Source organism: Triturus cristatus, chromosome 11, assembly GCF_964204655.1.
Source record: "Triturus cristatus chromosome 11, aTriCri1.1, whole genome shotgun sequence".
Lineage (NCBI taxonomy): Eukaryota > Metazoa > Chordata > Amphibia > Caudata > Salamandridae > Triturus > Triturus cristatus.
Genome location: NC_140594.1, coordinates 179771985 through 179799872, shown reverse-complemented (window position 1 = coordinate 179799872; position 27888 = coordinate 179771985). Strand labels below are relative to the sequence as shown.

The 27888-nt window shown below is 48.0% G+C and overlaps 1 protein-coding gene and 1 pseudogene across 18 annotated transcripts in view; one reads left to right on the top strand and one right to left on the bottom strand.

Moving 5' to 3' along the window:
• ATXN2 (ataxin 2) overlaps positions 1-27888 on the top strand; it is a 1509788-nt gene that overhangs the window by 930740 nt on the left and 551160 nt on the right. The gene's annotated exons all lie outside the window — the stretch shown is intronic.
• Positions 12303-15826, bottom strand: LOC146783866 (mediator of RNA polymerase II transcription subunit 26 pseudogene; annotated as a pseudogene). The gene has a single exon (XR_014970536.1). The product of XR_014970536.1 is annotated as a mediator of RNA polymerase II transcription subunit 26 pseudogene (transcript).

The window sequence follows — 27888 nt, the reverse complement described above, 5'->3', positions numbered from 1 at the left end:
CACTCCACCAAGTCCATTTACTCCTACAGGTGGTCCAAGTTTGTTAAATGGTGTGGAGAGAGATCCATTGACCCTTTAAAAGCACATCTTTCTGAGGTGCTCCAGTTTGCCCTTTCCTTGGCTCAGCAGTCATTATTCAAATCTCCGGTTGTACTGCGGTTTATCAAGGGCCGTACGAACATGTTTCCTCCTACTCCTTTTGTAATGCCTCAGTGGGACCTAATCTTGTTTTAACCTTTCTGATGGGGTCCCCATTTGAGCCTCTACATAGCTGTCCGTTGAGGCTGTTGTCCTTTAAGGTGGTTTTTCTTGTAGCCATAACCTCGGCAAGGAGGGTGAGTGAGCTCCAAGCTCTTAGTTCAAAACCCCCTTTTCTCACATTACATGCTGAAAGGATGGTTCTTCGGACCAGGGCTGGTTTTCTGCCAAAAGTTGTTACTCCGTTCCATTTGGGGCAGTCTGTTACTCTCCCTGTTTTTTATCCTCCTCCACATCCTTCCAAAGAGGAGGAAAGACTCCATCACCTGGACCCGAAGAGGGCTGTGAGTTTCTATCTGGACAGGACTAAGGACTTTCGTCTTGCTGATCAACTCTTCATTGGCTACGTTGGTCATTCGAAGGGTAAACCGGTGCACAAGCGCACGCTATCGAGATGGATCATCCTTGCCATCAAGATCTGCTACGCCCTGGCTGGTAAGACCCCTCCTGAGGGCATTAGGGCTCATTCGACTAGAGCTAAGTCATCTATATCTGCTTTGGCCCGGGGTGTTCCTGTGGCAGATATTTGTAAGGCCGCGACTTGGGCCTCCCTCCATACTTTCTCTAAGCATTATTGCTATGACTCTGAGATGAGGAGGGAGGGCCACTTCGCGCGCTCTGTCTTGCAAGACTATCCGGTATAGGAAGGTGGACACCCTCCTCCGGGAGTGGCGACTGCTGTGGGAATCTATTCACAAGGTGAGGAATCCACTGGCAGATGTATCCATCAGAAGAACAAGTTACTTACCTTCGGTAACGCTTTTTCTGGTGGATACAGTATATGCCTGTGGATTCCTCACTTACCCACCCGCCTCCCCGTTGTCCACCTTTGTATACCATGAAAAAGGTTTTGTTATTATGTTTTTATACTTTCTTGTACATTTGTAGGAAATGCTTGTTTATTTAGCATTCCTTTCCTTTGTATACTGTGTATATGTGTTGGTATATTGTATACTGTGTATACTTTGAGTCTGTCGTTGGTCCACCGGTTTGCCTCGAAGGCACGGAAAAAATGGGTGGAACTGACGTCATCATGCCGACGTGGGCTTCTTATGGCTCCGGTGACGTCGTACGGAGTCGCGAGCGGAGCCGATGCATTGTGACGTCGCCCACGTCGACGTGGAGTGCTGGGAAAGAAAAGTTCCGTGGAAGCTGGCGCAGGGGATATTCACAAGGTGAGGAATCCACAGGCAGATACTGTATCCACCAGAAAAAGCGTTACCGAAGGTAATTAACTTGTTCAACACAACCACTCACAGACCCATACAGCCACTCACACACCGGCTCATACAGACACGCACACACCCACTCACTGACCCATACAGCCATTCACATATACACAAAACCACTCGCACACCTATACAGCCAATCGCACACCAGCTCACTCACCTATACAGCCACTCGCACACCCACTCACTGACCTATACTGCCACTCACACACCTACTCTCAGTGATTACAGTTAGAAAATAAAATTTAAAAAACCTTTACATTTCACTGAAAAAAACAAAGGTACGGGAATGTTCTAGTTAGAAAATAAGTGATTTCATGAGTGATGTCACTGACCAGGTCATGAGTGATGTAGTGTGTGAGGTCATAAACAGTGCATTACAGGGGCGTAAGTTATAGTTGACTTGGGTAACTATAACTGATGAATTTGTATGGTTTTGTTCGAGTAAAACCTGAGCATAACCATAATGTACCTGTAACCTTTTTTTTTTTTCAGTGAATTTCTAAAGTCTTTTTAATTCTATGTCCTGACTATGACGTTCCTGTAAATATATATATTTCCAAAGAGCCTCGCACTGCTGCGCAAAGGAAAACAGCACTCCAGGATTTTGAAGAAATATTTTTAATGTACTGACTCGTTTCGACCAGTGCGGTCTATGTCAGAGTCACTCTCCCAACATGGACGTGTTCTTTTTTCTACAAAAACATTGGGGAAACAATAATGGACATTGAAAACAGACTTGTGGGAATATATTATTCTTGTGATTACATTTCCTGGTGGGAGGAAAGACTTGTGTTAGTTGAAATAAATGTCAAAAAAGTGTATATAGATATGTAGAAAAAAATGCTTGTAATTACTTCACAATAACGTTTTGAAAATTAACTAATGTTCCCTTATAAATTGTGCACATAATTAAGTCACAAAACAGGGTGAGAAATTCATGCTGCCTGGCTCGCAAGCCAAACTCAGTGTTGCTGGCCAGTGCCGGATATCACAATAGTCTATTCCGAACTTAATAGACAAAACGCACTTTCCATCTAGAAACATGTTGTGGTACTTGCTACAGTACTCAACAATAGCTGCCAAGTGGCTAACTCCCTCTTTTCCAACATAAACTATTCCCAAATGTCCAGGGGCTATACCAACAAAGACATAAATAAAAGTGCAAGTACCCAAATAAAGTGAAAAAGGAAAATCAACCTATTATTTTTTGAAAAATAAAACACAAGCGCTACTCTGGGTGCAAGTTGTCCCTATCATGACACACAGATAATGTAAAGTCCATTTCTGGTCACAAAACCAAAAGTGGGATCTTCCATAGAGGATATCCTAGGTGCATGTGGAGCTCCTCATTGTGGTTGAGGCCACCAGGGTGTCTGCTGCTAAGTCGGATGATGTACTCTGATTCCATTCGTCTCAACTTGTGTTCTCTGTCTCCTCCTCTTGCATGAATTGGAATCCCGTCAATGCCGAAAAACGAGATTCTAGATACTATATCTGCATTTGTACCACGTACCTGAGCACAATGTTTCGCCATAGTATAGCTCATATCTATGTTTCTGATCCCACGTAAGTGCTCTAAGACCCTCTCCTTCACGGGAAAGATTGTGCTGCCCACATATCGCAAACCGCATACACACACCAGAACATATACAACAAAGTCACTGTTGCAGTTGATAAATTTGTGTATCTTTGCTGTTTTGCCCGTGGGGAGGTTGTAGATTTTCACATTGGGGCTGTTGGCGCATGCCTTACATTTCCCACACTTCTAGAACCCCGGGAGTTCCCTCAAGCAAAATCCAGAGTTGGTTGTGCCCTGATTCAGATGACTGTGCACTAACATGTCTTGTAAAGAGCTACATTTGTGATAAGTAATGTGCGGACTCGAACTTACCAGCCTATCAATAGTCATATCAGTTTTGACCAGATGGCAGTGTTTCTTTATAATCCTGTGTATGGCTTGTAACTCACAGTTAAAAGTCGATATCAGTCTTACCTCTTGTTTGTTCTTTCCTGATTCTAGGAGTTAATAAGCTGTCCCTGTCTATCTTGGCTGCTTTGTCAATAGTCAATCTAATGGATTTCCCTGCATAGCCTCTTGTTCTAAACCTCCCCACCATCCTCCTTTCCTCCGCTGTATATGCGTCTGTAGTGCTACAGTTCCTCTTTGCCCTCAGAAGTTCCCCGTATGGGATACTTCTTTTGAGGTTATCAGGGTGGTTGCTTTGGGCATGCAGGATGCTGTTTCCTGCTGTTTCTGTTCTGTATAGACTGGTGTGTAAGGTGTCTTCTCTTACTGTGACCTGTAAGTCCAGCAACTCAATGGTGGTTGGGGTGTGTTTTACTCGTCAATTTGAGATTTAAATCGTTGTCAGCTATGTCCGTGAGAAAGGCATCCATTGATTCCTGTGGACCATCCCATATAAGAAAGTTATCATCTATGTAACGTGGCCACAGGATCAGATGCCTACTCCATCTCTCATTCCAGATGTGCTCCGACTTCCACCACCCCATGAACATACCAGCGTAGCTGGGAGAGAAGCAACTTCCCATCGCAGTCCCTATCAACTGTTTGTACCAGGAAAAAGTTATTCTCTAGACAGAATCTTAGTATGTCAATCAGAAGCATTGAATGTTCATACATCGCTAATGGTTTATTTTTAAAAAAGTATTTGCAAGCTTCCAATCCCAACTCATGTTCAATACATGTATACAATGCAACATCTACATTAGCGAGTATGTGTGACTTTATCCATGGAATCTTTCGTATCTTGGATATAAAATCCATGCTGTCCCTGCAATAAGAAGGGAGATTAGCAATATAAGGGCACAGGAAATGGTCAAGATATATAGAGGTGTTTTCTACTATACTATTAATAGCAGGAATTATGGGTCTGCCAGGAAGATCCGTTTGTTGCTTGTGGACTTTAAGCAGCATGTAGAACTCTGGGGTAACTTGTTTTTTCAAAAGTAGGAATTGTAGTTCATTCGTGCTCAAGATCCCCTGTTGATGCCAAAAATTATATATATAGGAAGTGCTCATTGAGAACTAAATGGGCAAAACTCTGTACGCACCTTTGTTGTCAGCCAATATGGAGCAACTCTGCAAAATTGTTGAGCTCTTTGGCATAGAAGGAGCCACGAGTCCTGAGATTAAAAGGCAGTGTCGGCTGTGTAATTCAGCCATGTTTTAGTGAAGTATTTGTGGACAAAGGAGTATACAAAATAGACTGTCATTGCAGTTCCTGATAATCCAGTCCCATGTTTTATTGACGCAATGTTGAAAATGGGTGGAAACCAGTAATATGGCAGATTATGCCAGCAAAGAGAACAATATTTGTATTGGTTTGTTTTTGCATTTAAGGCTGGCATTTAGATTGATTTATGTTACATACACCGGCAGCAATGGGGTGAATTTGCATTGGGACGGACTGCAACAAATGATGAAGTGCATTATCTATGCTTACTGGTTTTTACTAGTTAAATGAAGCCCCAACATGACTGTTTTTATTAGATTGAGAAAGGCAGTTAATCTGCCGAAATGCGTCTGTCTAAATTGCTGGGTTGAGAGAGGCCCAACACAATAAAGATATGCGTGCCCTCCTCTTTTCTTGAAGTGGGATGTGCGCTGAGATATGTATATGCATTTATTTATTTTTCTCTGAAAAAACAAAGGTTAAATGGACATATCTGATAGACTACTAGCTGCAGATTCCTTAACGTAGAAGTATCCCGAGGCGTGAGACTGGATCCTGAAAATTTTTGCCACAGCATCTCTGTGCGCCGGTGGCGGTACCACGTGACCCCACCCTGACGTCGTCCGCGGACGTGATGTCAGCAAGGTCACATAAGTCCCACCCCGGTGCGCTGACGTCAGTTTCCTTCCGGAGTGTGTTCCCTTGACCTGTTTTCAGGCCTCTTTTACCGCCTTTGAGCTGAGAACAGTGTGCAATACCTTCGGGCTTCAAGACGTGTGCTTCTTGTACGTGTCAGATGTCGGCGACGGACCCTCACCCTATTTGTATGTTGTGTTTGGGCAAGCACCATGATTCTACGGACTGCGAAGCTTGTCAGCTTCTCAAGCCGAAGTCCTGGCAGGAGCACCGAAGTCCTGACGGGAGCACCGGATGAAACTGCTTTCGGCCCGCTTGTCCAGGTCGGTCTCGTCGCAGCGTCCGTCTCCTACATTGGAAGGGCCCAGAGGCCGCCATCTCCGGCTGCAGCATCGTGTTCGCATGCCGGTAAGTCCCATGGCTTGCCGCCGAGGCCCTGTCCTCCTCCTGCTGACGGCGCGGGTTTCTTTCGGGACATGCACCCTCAGCCGTCGCGACCCTATCCGCCGTTTCCTGGCGTTGAGGCGACAAGGGCCCAGATGAAGGCCTACGCTACGGCTCTGCAGGCTTCTTTGGCCCCCCCTCTTCCTGAGACGTCCGTGGATCCCTCGCCCTGCGCGGGGCCTTCTGCAGACTCGCCGGCGGCTTCGCCCCCGGCTTCAGGTTTTGGAGGTGTGGTGTCGTCGAGGTGCGGCCCTAAGGGGTTCCCCTCTTCGACCCACAGCACCCCTTCCTCTCCGCAAAGCCCTGCGTTGTCGCAGGAGGTCGCTGGGACTCACAGCTTGTCCCCGAGTCGCCCTCGGTCCTCTGGGCAGGCGGCTGTCTTCCCGGAGGTCGAGCCAATACATGTCCGGCGTCATCTACTTTCCTCCCCGGTGGCGCCACGGGTGGAGGCCGGGATCCGGGGTGCCTCCCCGGGCCCCCTCTCGGTCCTCGGCACAGGCGGCTGCCTCGTAGGCGGTCGAGCCGGTGCCTTTTCGGCGACGTTGATTGGCCGCTTCGGCTCCGACCCCGCCCCCTTCTCTGATGAGGCACGTGGTGGTGGAGGTCGACTCGGCGCCCCTGGTAGACACTTCGGCGCCAATCGGGAACTCACTGGTGCCTGTGGTGGACTCCATGGCGCCGTCCCGACATTGGATCGTCGTCGACTTCTCCGGATGTCCCTTCCTCTCCAGAGGATTGTCGTCTCCTTGTCTCCCCTTCACCGGAGACTGGATGCCGCATCGTTGCTTTTTCCCTGGCGGCTTCCAGGGCGGGTTCTACACAGTCTCTGCGTCCACAGCCCCCGGACCCGCTCTTCTGCTCCCTGCAGTTATCTGCCCTGCAGGCTTCTCCGCCTTCGCCGGAGACCCCTCAGGCCCCTCACTCGTCCATGGGTCTTCCATCCTACAGGGGCTGGCCTTTTCTTCATCCAGCAGGGCACAGGGACGGGCGACTTAGTTTGCAGCCTTCGCCCACGGAAGAGTTGCTTTCCTCCCCACGACGCCCTACGGAGGCGAGTGTGGCCTTTGTCCGGGCCCTTTACACGGCCACCGGCATTTTGCAAATGGGCAATCCGGTCGCTCCACTCCCAACGGACCACTTGTTGGAGGTTATCCACCAGGGCTCTGGTGGAGGGGAGCCGCTTCTCCCATTTGAAACTTCGCTCCACAACTTTCTTCTGGCAGCCTGGGGGCGTCCTGCTACGGGGTATCCGGTGCCTCAGCCGCCCCTTTACCGCCACCGTCCTGCCCCGCACGATCTGCCTTTTTTCCCCACCCATCTGCCCAGGGCCCTGTCCTGCGGGCTGCTTTTCCCTCCATGCTTTCGGTGCTGCTCCCGTCGTCACGGTAGGCCCGGTGGTTGGACTCCTGGGGGCGTAACATTTTCGCCTCCACTTGTGCTGCTCTGCGCGCGCTCAGCAAGATTTGTGTGTTGACCTGGGCTACTTCTGAACTGTGGGATTCCGCGGGGTCCCTTCTGTCTCGCGCCTCCCAAGAGGTGTGCCCGCATTGATCTGCGGCACCACATGCAGGATTGTTGGGAGTTAGCTGCATTTATTCTCCGTTCGGCCTTGGACGTCTCTGATTCTCTCGGCCGCGCTATGGCGAGTTCTGTGGCCCTTCGTCGCCATGCTTGATTGCGGGATGGCGTCTTTCCAGAGAATGTTAGGGAGCGTCTTGTTGACCTGCCTTTTGATGGGACTCTGTTGTTTCACACCCATGCGGATTCCGCTGTCCAGCTACTCCTTGTGGGGCTCCGTCCCCCTCCTCCTCCTCCGCAAGCTTCAGCTTGTCGGTCGTACGGTGTCTTATGGGAGGCGTTTATCCCACCTTTCTCTTTGGGAAAAATTTTCCGGATCCAGTCTCACGCCTGGGGATAATTCTACGTTAAGGAATCTGCGGCTAGAATAGTCTCTACCAGATACATCGTTACCAAAGGTAAGTAACTTGTACTATAGCATTATAGTTAAGCATGGTAATAAGTTCTTAAAATACATTATAAAAAAAAAAACCTCCAGCAATTCACTGAAAGAAATCAAAGGTTAAAATGATTAAGTGACACCAGAACTTGCAGTGAAATAACTATAACTTGGGCCCAGTCCTGTACTACTTACGACCGCATTTATTAGATCATGTTAAATACATCACTGATGATATTTTAAATGTTATAATTTTTGAGATCACTAATGATATCATCAGTGATTGTGAGATTGCTATAGGCTCTGTCTCTAGGAAGTAATTGGACCAGCTATACTTGTGCCCTTTCCTCTATTAGCATTCAACTGATAATGCATCTAACTTTTGGCAGCATGCAGCACACGTTGCTGGTCTGTCAACTCATTCACAATGGAAGGATGTCAGCCTCTTTTTACTGGTATTCCCTTGCATATCAGACAATATACTTCCACAGACTAACAACATCACCACTTTTTTAAAGCCCTGAACACCCTTCAAAAATGTAAAATGTTAGTTCTCTATTCCCCTTAATATGACCACCCTCTGAAATGCTTCACTTAACCCACAATTATGAGTGGAAGTTGTCCTGTATGCATTAGCCACTTTAAGGCACCTTTAGCCAGGCCTATGTACAACTCTAAGCAGTTGTGTAAAATACACTACACATGTTTCTGAGATGCCTACAATGTTTCTGTGAGTTAAACAATCCCTGATTGCATCATTCCTACAATTCACGTTTTTCTACAATGTATCAAGATTTTATTAAAGACAAGAAGGCTAGCATTATGCATTACAGCTTTATTTCCCACTTCTGAGCAGCAATCAATCAATCAAGCATTTATAGAGCGTGCTACTCACCCGTGGGGGTCTCAAGGCGCTGGAAGGGAAGAAAGGGGAGGGGGGGTGCTGCTATTGTTCGAAGAGCCAGGTCTTGAGGTGTTTCCTGAAGGTGAGATGGTCCTGGGTCATTCGCAGGTGTGCGGGGAGGGAGTTCCAGGTAACGGCTGCCAGGTGGGAGAAAGCTCTTCCACCGACGGTGGTTCTGCGAATCCGTGTGACAGAGGCGAGGGCGAGGCTGGCGGATCGGAGCTGTCGGGTGGCGGTTGTTGAGGTATTCGGGGCCCTTGTTGTGGAGAGCTTTGTGTGCGTGGGTGAGGAGCCTGAACGTGATCCTCTTGCTGACGGGGAGCCAATGCAGGTTTCTCAGGTGGGCGGATATGTGGTTATGGCGAGGAATGTCGAGGACGAGTCATGCGGAGGCATTCTGTATGCGTTGCAGTCGTTTCTGAAGTTTGGCGTTGGTTCCTGCGTACAGGGCGTTTCCGTAGTCTAGTCGGCTGGTGACGAGGGCCTGGGTGACGATTTTTCTTGTTTCGGTGGGGATCCATCTGAAGATTTTTCGGAGCATGCGCAGGGTGTTAAAGCAGGAGGACGAGACCGTGTTGACTTGCTTGGTCATTGTAAGGGAGGAGTCCAGGATGAATCCCAGGTTGCGTGCGTGGTCAGAGGGTGTCGGCGCGGGGTCCAGTGCAGTGGGCCACCAGGAGTTGTCCCAGGCAGATGGCGTACATCCGAGGATGAGGACCTCCGTCCTGTCTGAGTTCAGCTTCAGGCGGCTTCGCTTCATCCATTCTGCGACGTCTTTCATTCCTTCCTGGAGGTTGGTTTTTGCGGTGGCGGGGTCTTTGGTGAGGGAAAGTATAAGCTGGGTGTCGTCGGCGTAGGAGATGATGTTGATGTTGTGTTTGCGTGCGATGACGGCGAGGGGGCTCATGTAGATGTTGAAGAGGGTTGGGCTGAGCGAGGAGCCTTGGGGTACGCCGCAGATGATATTTTGGTAGCCTCTGAGCGGAAGGGGGGGGGGGGGGGGGATGAGACGGACTCTCTGGGTTCTGTTGGAGAGGAACGAGGTGATCCAGTCCAGGGCCTTTCCTTGGATCCCTGTGTTGAGGAGACGTGTTATTAGGGTGCAGTGGCATACGGTGTCGAAGGCTGCCGAGAGGTCCAGGAGGATGAGGGCGGTAGTCTCACCGTTGTCCATCATGGTCCTGATGTCGTCGGTGGCTGCGATGAGGGCGGTCTCGGTGCTGTGGTTGGCTCGGAATCCGGACTGGGACGGGTCGAGTGAGTTATTTGCCTCGAGGAATGCTGTCAGCTGTTTGTTGACGGTCTTCTCGATGACTTTGGCAGGGAAGGGAAGCAGAGAAAACAGGCGGAAGTTCTTGAGCTCTTTGGGGTCCGCTGTGGGCTTCTTTAGTAGGGCGTTGATTTCTTCGTGCTTCCAGCTCTCTGGGAAGGTGGCTGACGTGAAGGAGCTGTTTATGACGTTCCGAGGTGGGGTGCGATGATGGTGTCGGCTTTGTTGAAGATGTGGTGAGGGCATGGGTCCGAGGGGGAGCCGGAGTGGATGGAGTTCATCACGTAGGTGGTGTCTTTCGTGTGTGCTGATGGGGGTCCAGGCGTCAAGGGTGGGGGTGGCAGTTGCTGGTTCCGTGGCTGGAGGCGGAGTCGGGGGTCCGAAGCTATCGTGTATGTCTGCGATTTTTCGGTGGAAGAACGTTGCAAGGGAGTTGCAGAGTTTTTGTGACGGTATGATGTCGTTGTTGCTGGCGTTGGGGTTGGAGAGCTCTTTGACGATGTTGAAGAGTTCCTTGCTGTTGTGGGTGTTGGTGTCTAGTCGCTCTTTGAATGATGTCCTTTTGTTTGTGCGGATCAGCTGGTGGTGTTTACGGGTTGCATTCTTGAGGGCGGTCATGTTTTCTGTGGTTCGTTCGTGGCGCCAGGTTTTTTCGAGTGTTCGGCAGGTTTTCTTTGATTCTTTGAGGGCGTCTGTGAACCATGGGGTTTTCCTGCTGTTGGTCGTGCCTGGAGGGTTCTTCAGTGGTGCGAGGTTGTCGGCGCAGTTGGTGATCCACTGTGTGAGGCTGTGGGCTGCGTCGTTGGTGTCGTCGGTGTTGGCTGGCGGGTTATGGCTCAGTGATGTGAGGAGCTGGTCTGTGGTAATCTTGCTCCAGCGTCTTCGGGGGATTTGTAGCACGTGGTGGTACCATTAAAGGCTCATGGAACCTTGCAACATCATAATCAACAAAGAATCTTCCAGTTCATAAATTGCATGCAACCACCATCTTCGCCTCTTTTCGTTTGCTCCTCTTAGCTTTTCACCACTCCACAAAATCCAAATGATCCATTTTTTACTTTCTATAAGAAAACATATGAACAAAATTAACATGCATAGTTTTTTCGCTTCGCGAAAAACCAACAGAATTCCACTCCAACATCATAAAATCCTACATAATAAATACAAAATTATGCCTCACCCAAGGGAAAGCGTGGGCGGGATAAAGCTAGCCTCTTTGTCTTTAATAAAATCTCGATTCTATATTCAGTAAACCTATTAGAATCGCAGTTTTATGTCAAGACAGGAGGCTAGCATTATGCATGTTCAAAGCTTTCCAAAACACATTTTGAAACATGTTCTACTGTCTTAAAATAAAATCTTCTGAACGTAGTAGCAGACGAGCAATCCGCTGCCTTCACAATATCTTCAAATTTCCCACCAGAAATACTCCCCTTACTTGCCATTGCCCCTCTTGCTAAATACGCTGTGAACTTAGACACATCCACACAGGCCTTCTTCATGGAACTTTTTACCCATCTCGCTATTGTCGCACTCGAAACTGCCCTGAATGGCTTCACATACGAGATTAAAACCTGATCCACTCCTTCTCCCCTTTTCTCCATTATTCTGCTTTCATACTCCTTTGAGCAGTGTACCACACATAAACTTGGGCATTCATCAAAAATTGGATAAAAAACAGAACTTGACATAGTCTTAGTTCTCCTGTAAATCTCAAAAAGCACGCCATATGGTTGAAAAAATCTGAGAGATGTCCAAAGCCTTGACATCCGAAACTCTCCTGAAAGATATAAGGCACAATAAAGTAGCTAACTTCAAAGACAGCTCCCTAGGCTCCAAGAATTTATTGCTAGGCCTACTCTCAAACATTTTTAGGACGTGTTCAACATCCCATAAAGACTTGTATTTAGGATTCGGGGGGTCTCTTTAGTTGAATCCCTTCCATCCCTCTACAAACCAATGGACTTCTTCCAATAGGAGCACCTTGTCTAAGAAAAAGGCTAGCAGAAATCGCCGACCTATAACAGTTCACTGTTCTATAGGACATTCCTTTCTCAAACAAATCAGCTAGAAAAGTTGCTACTTGAATGTCAGTTGCTTCCAAGGGATCCAAACCCCTTTCCACGCACCAACGAAACCATACCTTCCAGACTCCCCTATATTTTCTCCATGTCCCACGTGCCTAAGATTCAAATAACTCTGCAGCCATTCCTGAAAGATCTGAGAATGCTTCTGAACACCTGATATCTTCCATACTAGAAGGTTGAGGGAACCTAACTCCACCAAAGGGTGTTCTCCTTCTTCCACATTACTCAAAAGACCCCTGAAAGCCAAAATCAACAAAGGTTCTGTCACTGCTAACTCCATCACTGAAGGGAACCAAGGTTGACTCTTCCAAAATAGAGTTATCAAAACGAACTCATTTCTGTCTCCTTACCAGAACTAGAACCCTCTGAATCGTAGAGAACTGGGGAAAGGCATAACCTTTTCCAATCCTGCAAGAAAGCATCCACTGCCGGTCTCCAACTCACATAATTCTCTAGCTGGTAGATTACTGGTTGGCGTCAACGTCTCTCCTGCCGCAGGTGCGGGCATGCCAGGTGTTGCTGCGCACGCTATCTGATCACTCCCCGGTACTGCTGCTCTTGGCGGTGCCCAGAAAGTCCGTTCCGGCGTTTTTTTTTTTTTTTGTGCAATTTTTTTTTTTTTTTTTCCACATTTATATCACAATGCGTCCACTTAAAGGACCACATAGCAAAGTTGCTCCCTTCTGCGTCCCGAGAACTCCGAAGTCTGTGTACTGTACATTCACTAAGGCTCTGTTTTTTGCAAATCGGGTTTTCTTCTTTATGATGGTTCTCCGTAAGGCAAACAATATCTAAAGGAATGGTAACAAGTGTATCTCCAGCATACAAACCCCCTGGCCTTTATTCCACCTTCTGGTAGTACAGCGACAAAACTGGTTAGCACCCATAGTTATTCTGTGTGTTTAGGACTCTCAATGAAACGCATTTATAGAAATTTGCAAACGGGGAGGAGAAAAACTATTTGGCTGGTGGAGGGAGGTAAAACGTGTACTTAAACATTCACTGAAACTTTGTTAGCAGAATATCCCTTAAACTGGCCAATGACTGAAACCAGACTCAATAAATGGATGCCTATGGAATGTGAAGCTTCAACTTGTAACCAGCCTGCAGTTCAACACTGCTCCTTAAACTAACAAAAAAAAAAAAATCTGTTGCACCACGTCATATATATATATATATATATCTATAATTTGTTTGAAAGAAAGCAATCATGTTAAACAGGGGATGCGTGTTGCAAAATAAAACAGGATTTGCACATCTTTTAGTCTAGGACATTTTCACTGCCAAAGAAAATAAAAGAGAAAACGGGGTAGGGAATACATTTCAAATAAATAGATGCGTATTTTATTACGAGAACTTGTTTTTCCTCTTTTCCCACAAAAAGCTCCATGTACCTGCCCATAAAACTCTTCACCAGGCCTTTGGGAAGGTGTCAGATCTACGTTTCCCTCAATGGGGGCACACAAGAAGGGAGACTAACACTTTTTTTAATAGCTGGTTTGCTATGTAGTTGGGGGACCCCTGAACAGAACGACCTTAGAGCCTTCTTTTGCAATTTTCATTTTGTTAGTAAACTGGTAGCAGCAATTTACAAAAGAAGGGGGATCTTTGCTGGAGGAACAGGCACGGACAATAATCCTCTATGACCCTCTTGTTTGCCAGGCCCGTCGCCACGAGGCTGTTCTCCCTATTTAGTGGCATGTTATCTGCCAGTTATTTGAGCTTGCCCATTTGCAGATTGGAAAGCACATTTCTTAGCAATCCTGTACTCAGTCTAGGCAGACGTAAGGTAGGATACTTAGTCTACCATCATCCCCATGAGGATCTAAAGATATGCACTGCGTCCAATCGTACCAGTTACCCTGTGTGTCATGAAAACCATTCACCCCTGGCCAGTGCTGTTCGTGTATTCGGGTGATGTCAGCGTTCGTGACCTCCCTAGTAAGCCCTGGCAGGTCTGTGGGAAAGCTGTTGGGTACCAACACATGAGTCTTTCGGGCTTCTCGTTTAGTGCTTTCTTCCTCCTTTAGACATTCTGACATAAAATAATGTGCCCCAGGGATCTGAGCATTAGAGATGCCAAGTATGTTCTGCTGTGTATTTATATAGGATCGGATAATTTCGTTTTTGGACAACTCTTTCCAGTTTGTGTGTTCAAAGGGACTCTGCAGGTTAGTTTTGGGATCAGGCGTGTCCACTTCTGTCCTGTGCTGTTCAACAAGTGCTGGGCTTCCCGCCTGCAGAAAATCTTTCTGGGTTAAGGGTTTTATCTGTCCAGTTAAGGGATCGAATGTGAGCTTCCGTTCTTTTAACTTCACAGACCCCCTTCCAGAACCTTCTAGAATTTGTCCTTCCAAACTCACCATGTGATGGTCTTTGGCGCGGGATTTGTGTTTCTTTTTACTGTCCGAACCAGAGGCTGGGTCATCACTATCCATTTTAGATGAGTCTGGGGAAAGCCCAACACGTGCCATCAGCAGTTCCCCTGAACTGTGGCCACAGATGGTTTTGGAGCCGTGAGGCGTGTGTGGTTGAGGTGTTCCAACTCCGTGCCAGTGAGAACCTTCAGGCGTCCCTTGTTCTTGATGAAGTGGAGAAGCATTCAGATGCATAGGCACACTCTCCAGTCTTTTTGATTGCATTGGCGGGGTGAAGGGTTGTGTCACACTAAGGGGCGATGCCACCTGTGCTCCTTCTGTGCAATGGGTCCTTTGAGAGGGACTAGGCATGGAGCCCTTTGGTGCATAGGTTGTATGCTGGCGACCAAGCGCTTCTTGTCTACGGTCCGAGGACTAAATGAGGAGCCACGTGGACTCTTCGGTTGGTGCGACACAGTCCCTTCTGACTTTTCATGCTGCTGCAGCACAGCAGTCTTTAACAAGGAAGTGCTTGAAGGTTTCACAAGTCCTGGAGAACTGGTATGTGGCCTTACAGCGTTCACTGGAATCTTACTATGTTTATCATTCTCATTGTGTTCTGCACGGCCTCTGTCACCTCCTGCGAGTAGGGTCCCATCAGGAGGAGTGGGGAAAGGAGATTCTGGACTGCTGCCAATGCCATTAGTTGGTGGAGAGGAATTCTGCACAGACTCGTGGCTAGTTTTAGAAACTTTGGAAGGCGGGGCTTGGAGTCCATCTTTGTGGTCACCTTTTCTTCTGCGGGTTCCCACTTTATCACTCTTCGGAGAGTTTAGTCTTTGTATATCGTTTCGGCTTTTCAGTTCCTGAACGGGTTTTGCTCCTACAGGAGTGGTTACAAGCAGGGGCTCCTGTTTACACATGGGAGCACCACCATTTGCCGAACCTGGTGGGATTGGCACCCTGTTTGGGACTGGGTCGCCTTGAGTCACAGGTTCGATAAGTTTTTGCCAATTCCGTAGCAATTTCTTGGCACGCTTGGCAAGATCCTCATTTTTCGTCTTCTTCCTGACATCATTGATAAGCTTACCCAATCTGGTTTCCTCAAGTGCCTCTTTGGTGATGGGAAATTTCTCCAAACTGGAGATCACTTCCAGCACTGCCACCATGTTCTTGATATTGCTCTGGGCGTCGATGGCCTGCAGCAGCCGGTCCCTGATCTGCTGCGGGGTTGCCGGAGCCGCGGTCATTGCCCGTTGCTGCTGCCTACGGCCTGCGCGGCGGAGGCGGCAGCCAGGTCTGTCCTGGGGTTGGGGGGCAGAGTGCTTGGCTGGCCGGCCCGCGGCTCACTGTCCGCCCCGGGCTCGGCGGTGCCGCATGCTGGGGGAGCCGCGCACTAAGACACCGCTGCAGGCCGCCCCCGGCGGCCGCCTCGCCCGCAACGAACCACCGCCGCTGCCACTGCTGCTGCCTCCGAGCAGGGGCCAGCGCGGGGGCCGATGGGGCCGTTCCGCCGTTTTTGTGGCGGTTCCCTCCATACTCGCTGCTGGACCCCATTTTTAAGGAAGAAATAGCTGAGGCTATCACGTTGTTCTTCAACACCAATGTGGGCTCCGTTGATAGCTTTCAGACGGTCTGGGAAACATTCACGGTTTACATTAGAGGGGTGGCAATGGCCAAACACTCGGGAGTGTTGCGTGATATCCGGCAGAGACTTTTGACTCTGGAGCGCAAACTAGGGGAACTGGAGTCTAAGCAGCGTTTAGAGGCGACTGCAGGCATTACGGAGGAGATGAAGGTTCTCCTGGCGGAATACCATGAGGCTGCGGATGCGGAGGTGCTGCACTTGGGGAAATACGCCATGGCCAGAGTATATGGGGAGGGCGATAGGCCTGGATCGGTGTTAGCTAATATCCTAAAAGCCCGTAGAAGTAGAACTGCTATCACCAAGATCAGATCGGAGGAAGGCGCTCTCTTAACGGAAGAGGCGGACATTGCGGCGCGCTTTCAGTCGTACTATACTACTCTCTATGCTTCCCAACAGACCGATATGGAAGAGAGCATCCAGGACTATCTGGATTATATTAAACTGCCTTTCCTCACTAACGAGCATAGGGAATTTCTGGCCCTCCCCATAGTGAAAGATGAGATTTTGGAGGCACTGGCGGGCATGAAGGCGCATAGCGCCCCGGGGGCGGATGGTCTCACCGTGGCTTTTAACAGAACATTCATGGATCAGCTACTCCCACACATATCGACACTGTTTGATGACATGTGTGTTAAAGGGCACATGCCACATTCCATGAGGGAGGCTATTTTAGTGGCAATCCCCAAACCGGGTAAACCGCCGGAGGAATGCAGTTCTTATAGGCCGTTGTCGCTGCTAAATGTCGACACCAAACTATATGCGAAAATCTTAGCCACGCGCTTGGCTCTGCTCACATTCACATGAGCTGGTCGCTCCGGAACAGGCGGGGTTTGTGCCCGGCAGGAACCTCACGTATAATCTGAGGACGGTATTCGGCACTATGCAGCATGTACGTCGGGACACGCGTGCTCTGGCAGTCTTCTTAGATATGGAGAAAGCTTTTGATTCGGTAGAATGGCCATTTATGCGACAGGTTCTGACAAGAATGGGGTTGGGCCCGGTCTTCTTACAATTGGTCGGGGTGCTATATAGGGGACCTACTGCGAGGATACGTCTGGGTGACCTGGTTACGGAGGCTGTGCCCATCTCGAGGGGGACACGACAGGGTTGCCCCCTGTCGCCTATACTATATGCCCTTGTGGCGGAGCCTCTGGCGTGCGCCCTCCGAGAGTATCACAGCCTCAGAGGAATTAACTTCCCTACATACAAGATAGTGGTCTCTACCTACGCCGACGATACCCTGTTATACGTCAGGGACCCGGAGAATAATTTAGCCCCGGTACTACGGGCGGTGGTACATTTTGGGGCGCTCTCTGGCTTGAGAGTAAACTGGACTAAATCCATCGCCTTCCCGTTGACCCCGGTTACTACCCCTTTTGAGAGTACCCGCTCCAGTGGTCGGACGACTCGGTCCGATACCTGGGAATCCAATTACATATAGATTTGGAGGTAGTGCTCTCTGAGAACTACGGCAGAGCCATTAGCAAACTTGAAGATGACGTTGAGACCTGGATCAAATTACCCCTCTCGCTGATGGGTCGAATATCCACCATGAAGATGGTAGTACTCCCTAGATTCCTCTTCCTGTTTGCCAACATCCCCATAGTGCTGTCGCGCGCCTTCTTTGCTAGGTTGAATAGGTCCCTGTTGCGGCTGGCGTGGGTGGGCGGGCAGGCAGGCTCGTGTTAGCTGGCGCGTCTTGACGTTGCCCTCTCACCTGGGCGGCCTGGGGGCTCCTGATCTAGAACTGTATTACAGGGTTGCGCAGGGCACTCAGGCTCACAGCTGGATACACAGCGATGATGCTGTTCCATTCCTAAAATTAGAGAAACTGTTTGCGGCTCCGCTTCCGCTTCCCGCTGTTATTTTTGAGGCACCGGACCGTCGGACTGGGTTCTTAGACTCATTGAACTCAACCCGGCACGCATGGAATAACATATTGCAGCAAACGGCGGGGGTATTATTATACTCCCCAGCAATGCCGCTTGACTGGGCGGTCTGGCTGTCCCCCTGCAGGGATGAGGGGGTGGTGCGGTTCCTTCGGGGTCTGGGTTTACACAAGATGGAGGACCTGTTTGCAGACGGTGCCGCTAAGACGTGGGATGGGGTAGCTGCCACAGCAGACAACGTCACACAATTGCAGCGTTTCCAATTTCATAGGGTGAGACATGCATGGCGGCAACTCCTAGGGGACGACATGGCTGAACCCCCGGAGGTCCCGGAGTTGTCCATCATTAAGCACAAAAGTCCCCATAAGCTAACGTCTAAGTTATATCGTATGGCGATGTCGCAGAGATCGCAGGAATACACTAAGGCTAGATTAGCCTGGCAGAGAGACCTTGAAACTTCAATAGACTACGCCATGTGGGTGTACTGTTGATCGGGATTCGTCGCATATCTTTGCATGGCAGGTACAGGTTGATCCATTTCAAGTTTATAAATCGTCTATTACACTCCGGAGAGGCTGCATCGGTATGGCCTGCGGGAGGGGTCTACATGTGAAAGATGCAACCACCCTGTGGCTGACTTTATGCACCTCGCGTGGTACTGCCGTGGTATACATAACTTTTGGGAAGCGATCTATAAGCAGATAGCTAAAATGGCAGAATTAGACCTAACTCCGGACCCTGCGGTGGCCCTGCTGGGACACTCTAGAGTGATACTCAAGGCGGCGCGGTGTCTGGTTGACATGGGTATGCTCATAGCGAAGCGTAGAGTAGCGATTTGCTGGATGCGGGGCCCCTTGCCCACGGTAGCGCAGTGGTCGCGAGATGTGCTTTACTGCTGTACACAGACAGAGAGGTTCAGTGAGCTTCTCCCACCGCGCAGCAGACCAAAACATTTTTGGGGGCTATATGTAGATTATCTCGGGAGGGGTGGTAGGGCTGCGGAGACGGTGGTGGGGATGGGTACCATGGAGGCCCCGAGGCGTAGTGCTACTGGCGCGAGCGATGGCGGGGAGGGCACATAATTCACTCACTGGCGCGCTTTGGTCTGAAAAAAATGCTGGGCACTGGCGACACCTCATGACCGCGTGGTGCGGATTGGCGCTGAGCGCAACAATAAGCTCTAGGTGGGTTGCTGACGGGACACCTCAACTGTTGTGAGTGGGGGGGCGGGGTGGGGGTTCAGTTCTGTTTGGGGATTGTTTTTTTTTAGGGTGAAAAACTGTTCCCTCGCAAGGTGGGTAAGTCTAAAGGAAATGGCATACAGGAGTAACAACAATGAAGATATTTGGTACAGCAACGTCTGAACACAGTGATGCCCAGCTTCCGGGATGTGGGATAAACTGAGAGGATTTGTGACTATTTGCAACATGGAAGCCGGCCTCAGGGTTGTAGGCGCTCAGCTGTGTATGTCATCATGTGTTGTCAGTTCAAAATAAATAAATAAAAAATCTCCAGCTGGTAGGTTAACCTCGAAGCAAAAAGATCCACATTTAATAGACCCATAATTTCCAAAATGCCTTGGAAAACTTCCTCTTTCAATTTCCAATCGCTGTAGTCTATCTTGTTTCATGAGTTCCAGTCTGCCAACACATTCCTGACGCCCGGCAAATACTCCACCTTCAGACCTATCTTGTGTAAACAAAACTCTTGTATCTTTTTCGCTAACTCCGCTAGTCCTTTTGATCATGTTCCTCCCAACCAGTTTATGTAAGCCACAACAGACACATTGTCCATCCTGAGCAGCACTGTTTTGCCTACCAAACTTTTCTTGAAACTCTTCAAAGACAACAACCCTGCTCTCATCTCCAAACAATTTATATGGTTCTCTTTTTCCCACGGGGTCCAAACACCCCCAGTCTCGTGCCCCAGACCAGTAGCACCCCATCCAAAATTGCTTGCGTCCGTCTCCAATACAAACCCTAGGAATTCCCCGAAAATTGCTTGTCCATTTCATGCATCCATGTTTTCCTTCCACCAAACCAACTCTTCCCTCGCTTTCAAAGTTATGTACACCATGTCCCCATACCGCATTCCTTTCAACAGTTCTGATCTTTTTAAGCGCTGTAAGGACCTGTAATGTAAATGACCTGTAAAAATTGGACAGCCCACCAATCACTTGTGCTAATTCCCTCAATGTAACTTCCTCCTTGTTTATTACCTTCTGAATCTCCTTCTTTATCTTCTTCACCTTCTTCACCTTCTTCCCCGGGAGACACAATTGACACAAAATTGTGTCTACCACAAAACCTAAAAATTCCACCTTCCTCACTCGACTCTAAAACTGACTTTTCCAAATTTATCACAAAGCGTAGGCTCTCTAGCACGTCCTTGACCAAATCTAAATGCTTCTTTAGATCCCCAATATCCTGATTCATTATCAAAATATCGTTGAAATAAATGATCATCCTTATTCCCCTATCTCTCTGACAAAACAAACCACTGACCTCATTACCTTGGTAAAACACCAAAGGGCAGATGAAAGTCTAAAAGGTAGGCTCTGAAATTGACATAATTGAGCCCTCCACCCGAATTGTAGAAATTTTTGACTTTCTTTCGCTATTGAAATGGTAAAATACGCATCCTTGAGATCCATTTTCACCATCCAATCTCCCTCCTGAAGAATATCTCTCAGAAGATGAATACTCTCCATTTTGAAAGGATGGCACGTCACAAATTGATTAAAACTTCTTAAAATTATTACTGATCTCCATCCTTTGTCCTTTTTCTCTACCATAACCTTTGTTTTCTTCCCCTAATCGCACAATTGCAATCTTCTCCAACATCAAACACACCTCGTTCTCTACTATTTGTAATAATTCTTCTTGAAAGACTAGCTTGTGAGGTTCCTTTTCTTGAACTGGAATTGAATCGAATTCTATCTGAAACCCTTCTATACTGTTTAAAACCCAAGCATCCTGTGTAATCTCTCTCCAATTTTCTTTGAAATACCTTAATCTTCCACGTTAACTTTTCATGATAAAAAGAGTAAAAGTCTTCATACTCACCCTGCTTTGACCCTGTCTAGAACTTTTGTCCTCTTCCTCTGTTCAAGCAAACCTGACCTCTTCCTCTTTGCGGAAAGAAGTTGTAACTTCCCTGGCCTCTGGAATATCCACTGCTTTGGTTATGGTATTGGGCTCTGTAATTTGCCCGGCTGATAGGTTGCCCTCTTCTACCAGCCCGTCCATAAAAACTTCTGTAATTAAAAACTCTACACATCAAATACTGTGTCTTATCCAGACTAGTGAAGGTGTGCATGTACTTAAAGACTTCACCATCCCTTCACCAAACTAAAGGCCACATGCCTCCTTGCTGGACTCTTTAACTTCTAAATCCTCTAGTATTGGGTTTATGCACATAAGGACAGTTTTCCTCCTCTCTGATAGAATCCCTGCATTAACATTACCCCAAAAAACAAATGTCCCTTTGACACCTACCACGTAATAACATCAGATCTAAATCTACGTTTTTTTAGTTATGCCTCCTCTATTGCGTCAGATAGTTTTTGCAAGAGGGCCCAAAATGTCAAGTAATTTGTCTTGACACTGCTTCAGGGATCTATCCAAAGCTTTTCTTGTATCCTTGCCCATCTTAAAAAGATACGTTATGAGCTCAGGATCTATGTCAGGAGTCCTAGTCACTTTCTCATCAATGACTGATCTAGAACACTCCGCTCTCATAATATTTCTTTCTTGCTTTTCAAGCGGCTTCCTGATTCTTGAATTAATGTAATCGGCACTATGCTCCAATGACCACCAAGCTTTTCCTCTCGGATATCTAATGTCTCTTGGACTTAATAAATGCTCTCCAAAAGGATCCACCACAGTCTCCTTTTTTTTCTCTGTACAACTATCTTCAAACTCTTCTCCTAAACCATCTTCATACTCCAAATCCAAGATGTACTCGTCCATCTCAACATCGCTATCATGATTTGCATCACCAGATGCCTGTCCTCGAATTTCAGTGTAAAACTGACTTCCTTCTGTATCGCATCGGATACCTTTCCATTGCGAGCCGCTCGGGACTCCTCTCTGTGTTTGGTTTTCATTTAAATGCTTCTTTTTTGATAAACATTTTCCACCTGGGCCTCTCTCATTATCCTCCTCTGAGACAGAAAAATACTCCTCTTCCTCATTATTCTTTCTTTTCCCTAGAGCCTGTTTAACTGACTCCTGAATAACATCTTCTAATTCTTTATTAATAATATCTCTTATTATTTTACCCTGTTCCTCATTGTTAGATTACATTTTATCTTTATTATCTTTCACTTAGTCAATTTAAAACTCCCAAAATCTAATTAACTCTTCCTTCAAAACAGTTTCTTAAACCTCCTCCTAAATACCTATTTTTTCCACAAAATTGCTCGCTGACACTCCTAACTGCTGTCTCCCTGACACAAAGAAGAAACAAAGCTTTGTTGTCATGAAAACAGCTTTGTAGATCTAATTCCTTTTGAAACAAAGCCAAATGTTTAAAACATGGTCAAATTCCCCACAAATGCACTCCTGTTTCAGTCAGTCAGATAACAAGTCTGACCGTATGCGTCATATGACTCGTACTGTGATACCACACCATCGTCTTCAAGCGCGAGGCAGCTGCCCACGTGCCCACAGTAAGCTTGCTCCATATTTTTTTTAATTAATCTGTAGCAGGTGACACGCACCTACGCTCGCGCTGCCAATAATTTTAACATTTAACCCAATCGCGTCCTAACAAGAAACACGATCACAAATCTAAACGCTAGCAGCTGACGAGCTCCTGCGCTCAGTCGCCATTATTTAAACATTTAACCCAATCGCGTCCCAAAGAGGACCACGATCACAAAGAAAAGACCACAAGTGTTTATATTTTTAAAACTCTAAATTTAGACTAACACATCAACGATAAGAAATTCAAAACAAATATATAAAAAGGTTGATTTATACACAATCCAACTCAAACCCTCATACATTCACCATGGGTACCATTCAGAAATTCCTAATACTATCACACTAACAATATTTTCTCAATAAACAACTAAATAGATCAATACTTATCTGCTCAGAAGCAGCAAACAAAAGAGGAAGAGGATGGTGGTCGCATGCTATTATTGGACTGGTAGATTCTTTGTTGATTGATGTTGTAAGGTTCCATGAGGTTTTAATGGTGCTGCTCAGAAGTGGGAAATAAAAATGTAATGCATAATGCTAGCTTCCTGTCTTGACATAAAATTGGGTTTGGCCAGTGTACTGATACCTCCCTAGATTTCAGCCTGCTTTCTCCCCCTACCGTCACTATGGAGGTAGCTTCATATCCTATGGTGGGGAGGAGGGCGACTGAGGTCCTGGACGTTCAGCTCCATTCGGTAGAAGTTAAGGCAAAAATCTTGACACAGGTCCTGCAGCCAGTTATCTCCTCCTCGGAACACCTCCTGCCTTTCAATGAGGCCTTGACTGATGTCCTTCTGGGAACCTGGTCTAAGCCCAGCACAATGGGTCCTCCGCCATCGCCCTGCACCAGGTGACCCAAAATACCTCACCAACCACCCTAGCCCTGACAGCTTGGTGGTACAGGCCTCTTCCTCACAAGGTGCTTTCCCTTAAGCACCCCCAGACAGGGAATCCAAGAGACTGGATAGTTGGGGCAAGAAGACTTTTTCGTCTGCCAGCCTTGCATTACGGCAAGTGAACACTGCATGCCTATTGGACCGTTACGCCCACTCCTTGTGGAAAACGGTTGCTCAGGTGCTGCCACTGGTCCCAAGGACGACCCGGGCCATTCTCTCCCAAGTGGTATCAGATGGAAGAAATGCAGCAAGATTCATCATTTGTTGTGGGCTTGACACCACCGACTCGCTAGGCAGAGCAATGTCATCTTTGGCTGTTCGACTTCATGCCTGGGTGAAAATGTCTGGCTTTTCTAGGGATGTCCAGGCTTCCCTTATTGACCTGCCTTTTGATGGCACCCATCTCTTCTGAAACCAGGCAGACATGGCCCTTGAGCGTTTTCTTCCCCAACCAGATCACACAGTAGCGACAGATGCATCACTACTGGGATGGGACGGCCATCTGGGAGAGGTGGAGATCAGAGGACCATGGTCTCCAGCAGAATCTCGACTCTATATCAGCTTGCTAGAGCTCTGAGAGATTTGCGTGGCATTGAAAGCTTGTCTCCCTTCCATCAAGGGAAAGCTGGTTCAGGTGTTCTTGAACAACACCACTACCATGTGGTACTGCAACAAACAGTGTGGGCTGGGGTCCTGGACCCTTTGTCAAGCGGCCCTGCGTTTTAGATATGGCTGGAACAGCAGGGCAGGAGGTTCAACAACTACCTGATTCCCTGAATGCCAGGGGTGACTAACTGAGCAGTCGATGCCCATCCGATCACGAATGGCGTCTCCACCCGATGGTGGCACACGGTCTCTTTCAGAAGTGGGGAGACCCTTGGTTAAATCTGTTCGCCTCTGCAGAGAACACGCATTTTCACCAGTTTTGCGCAATGGAATTTTCAAGATTTCACTCGCTTGGCAATCTGATTCGGCTTGAGTGGAGCTCAGACCTCCTGTACGCCTTTCCGCCAATACCACTCCTGTCTCCCAAAGTCTGTGATGTAATTTTGGCAACCAGGCTTCCTTCTACCAAGACCATGTAGGCCTGCCGGTGGCAGAAACTTGTAAACTATTTTACAGAAAGATCTCTCAAATCCTTCTCTTTCTTTTGACCCATGCCCAGCAGGACTCCGCTCTGGGCACTCTTAAGGGTACCTTTCAGCCCTGTCTGCCTTCTTGAGGCTGCCAGACCAACCGTCCTTATTTAGATCCCCAATTGTAAATGGATTTCTTAAGAGTTTGTACATATGTTCCCACCTGCCCCATTCATCATGTCTCAGTGGGATCTTAATTTGTTTCTCACCTTCATGATGTGCACTCCGTTCAAACGTCTGCACAACTGCTCTCTCTGACTGCTTTCCATCAAAGCAGCCTTTTTAATGGCAATAACGTCTGCCAGGAGGGTGAGCGAACCGCAGGCTTGGTCATTCCAGCTTCCTTTCCTGACCCTTTTTACCATTCCACATGGGGCAATCAGTCACCTTGCCCACTTTCTATGCTCTTCCGCACCCCTCTAAAGAGGAGCAGAGTCTTCAATGTCTGGACCCAAAAAGAGAATTGTTGTTCCGCCTTGACTGCACTAAAGAGTTTTGGGTGGACAACCAACTCTTCATGGGGTACGTTTGATCCAAGAAAGGTTGTGCAGTGCAGAAAAGTGCTATCTCTTGATGGGCAATCCTCTACATCACAATTTGCTACATTTTGGCCAAGAAACAGCCTCCTGAGCGGAGGCTGCGACCACAGCATTGCAATGTGGGGTTCCAATCCTTGACACTTGTCAGAGAACAACTTGGGCATCACTGCACACGTTCACTAAGCACTACTGTATGGACAGTCAGGTCCGCAGGGATGGCCCTTTTGGCTGCTCTATCCTGCAGGACTTACTGGTCTATTCTGCTCCGCAGTCCCTCCTCCACGGATGGTATTGCTTGGGTATCTATTCTAAGGTAAGGTATCTGCGGCTAGATGTCTCTATCAGATGAACAACTTATTTTCCTTCGGTAACGCCTTATCTGGTTTGAAACATAATCTAGATACAGATTCCTTACACACCCATTTATTCTCACCACACTGCCGACAGGTTTTTAGGGTCAGGGCTGAGCCCTCTCAGGGCTCTAGTTCTAAACACACCACTATCAATGCTCTTCATGGCTCCGCACTACTGGCGAGGAAAGTCATGAAAAGCAACTGACATCAGAGTGCCATGGTTGATGGCGTCATGTGGAGCCGACCGACACCAGCTACCGGCGCGCAAGAGTATTGCTCAAGCAAAAGTCTTGAGGATCCAGCCTGATGCCTGGGATATTCTAAGATAAGGAACCTGCGGCTAGCTCATGTCTCTACCAGATAAGGCATTACCAAAGGTAAGTAACTTGTCCTTTCATCTCCTCACGACCATACCTCTTCACAATGATTTTCAACCACCCATGACAGCCGCTAACCTGCAGCGAAAAGTGTTCTTCGCGCTGATAGTAACAACCCATGACATCCACCAATGTTACAAATCTCCAGTAACAACCGGCTGTTTGCGCTTCAGTAACTCCTGTGCGCAAAGCCCAACCTGCTCCTCTCATCACAACTACTTCTTCGCAGCCCCTGGCAAAGGGAACAGTAGCTCTTCGCCACAGACTTGAAAAGACAACTCTCTTCAGTGAAACTAACCTTGTCCCTATATTTGACCAGTGCTTCATTGTTGTCTGCTTGATATTGTGACTTTCTCCCCAGTCCAGCGCAACTAGATAACTGCGAGTGGATCTTTCCGACATTATTTTCACCAAGACCTTTGATAACTCATATCTCTCCTTCTACTGTTTGCATTTTTGTGCTTTTATTAATTACAGTTACTCTGTCTAAATTGTTTCGTATTTTTATTGTTTTGTGTTTTCACTTTGTTACATTTTGCTTGTTGTATAAGATATTTTACACATTGCCTCTAAGTTGAACCTGACTGCTTTGTTCCAAGCTACCATGGGGTTAAGCACAGGTTTATTTGGTTACTTTAGTGGTTCACCCTGTCGAGGATTGCATCTATTATCCCCTTTGGTGTGTCGGACTGCCGGAAGCCATCAAACCCACCAGTGCTAATGTGCGTCGGGCGGCTCCCGGCCGCCCAAGCACATGGCCCAAAAAATCCCTCTGGTGCGGGAATCCAAGGGATTTCTTTAAGCCCTAAACAGCGTCGGGAGCTGGGGAAGGGCATCCCCAGCTCCCAAGGCTGTTCTGTTTGTTTCAGGGAAATGACGATCAGCGTGCATGTTGTTCTGACGTCATTTCTCTGAAACCAAAACTGAAATGAGCCAATAGGTTCATTTCATTTTCATTTTCAAGGTGTTCAGGGGGCTATCTCATGCCCCTGAGCATGTAGAAAGTCAGGATAGGTATCGTTGGAAAGGGGAGAATCTCCCCTTTCCAAGTGTTCCCCTCCCTAGTGGATCCCTGCTTGGGGATCACCCCTGGAGTGATCCACCCACTAGGCACCAGGGAGGAGGGAGCGGCCCCTTGGGCAAGGGCCTTTGCTCTTTTCAAATTAATTCTGCCATATTCTGTCTTTTTGCTGCTTCTGGGGGGCAGATAGGGGCAATAGCCCCTGAGGACAGAAAGCAAACTAGCCACAAGGGATTTTCTTTTTTAGAAAGGTGGGGGCTGCACGAGGGGGACAGGAAGCATACTAGCTACCTGGGATTTTTTTCTTGCAGCCAGTTTCGGGGTAGTGGCTGCGCGAGATGGGGCATGCGAATGCCCCCACCTAATTCCAAAGTATTTCTGCCCCCCCCCTCCCTCCCTAGGTTAAATAGCCCCAAATCTGCCTCCCGAGGGGCAGAGAGCAAAATAGCCATCAGGAATTTTCTTTTTTACCACATTTTGGAATGGGCATGCCAATGCCCCAACCTAATTCCAGTCTTTCAGCCCCCCTTCCGAGGATATGGGCATGTTAATACCCCCACCACCCCACGGAATTCCACAGTCTGCCCTGGCTGTTGCCCCCCCCCCCCCGGGGGGCAGAAAGCTCGCTAGCCACCAGGGATTTGTTTTTTAGGACAGTTTGGGATGGGGCTGCCGGAGATAGGCATGCCAATGGTCCCACCCCCTCAACTATTTCCACAGCCTTTCTGCCTTCCCTGGGAGGCAGATGGGAGCAATAGCCCCTGATCCCCACCCCCCGGGGGGTGGGGCAGAAAGCACAGTAGGCACCAGGGATCTTTTTCAATTTATATAGGGGGGGGCTGCCTTAAATGGCCATGCTAATGCCCCCCCTGCCCTCTCCAAAATTCCACAGTCTTTCTGCCCCCCAGGAGGCAGATTGGGGGCTTGCATGGATCCCCCAGCCTTTTCTTACCCAAAATCCACCGCAAACCTCAATTTTAC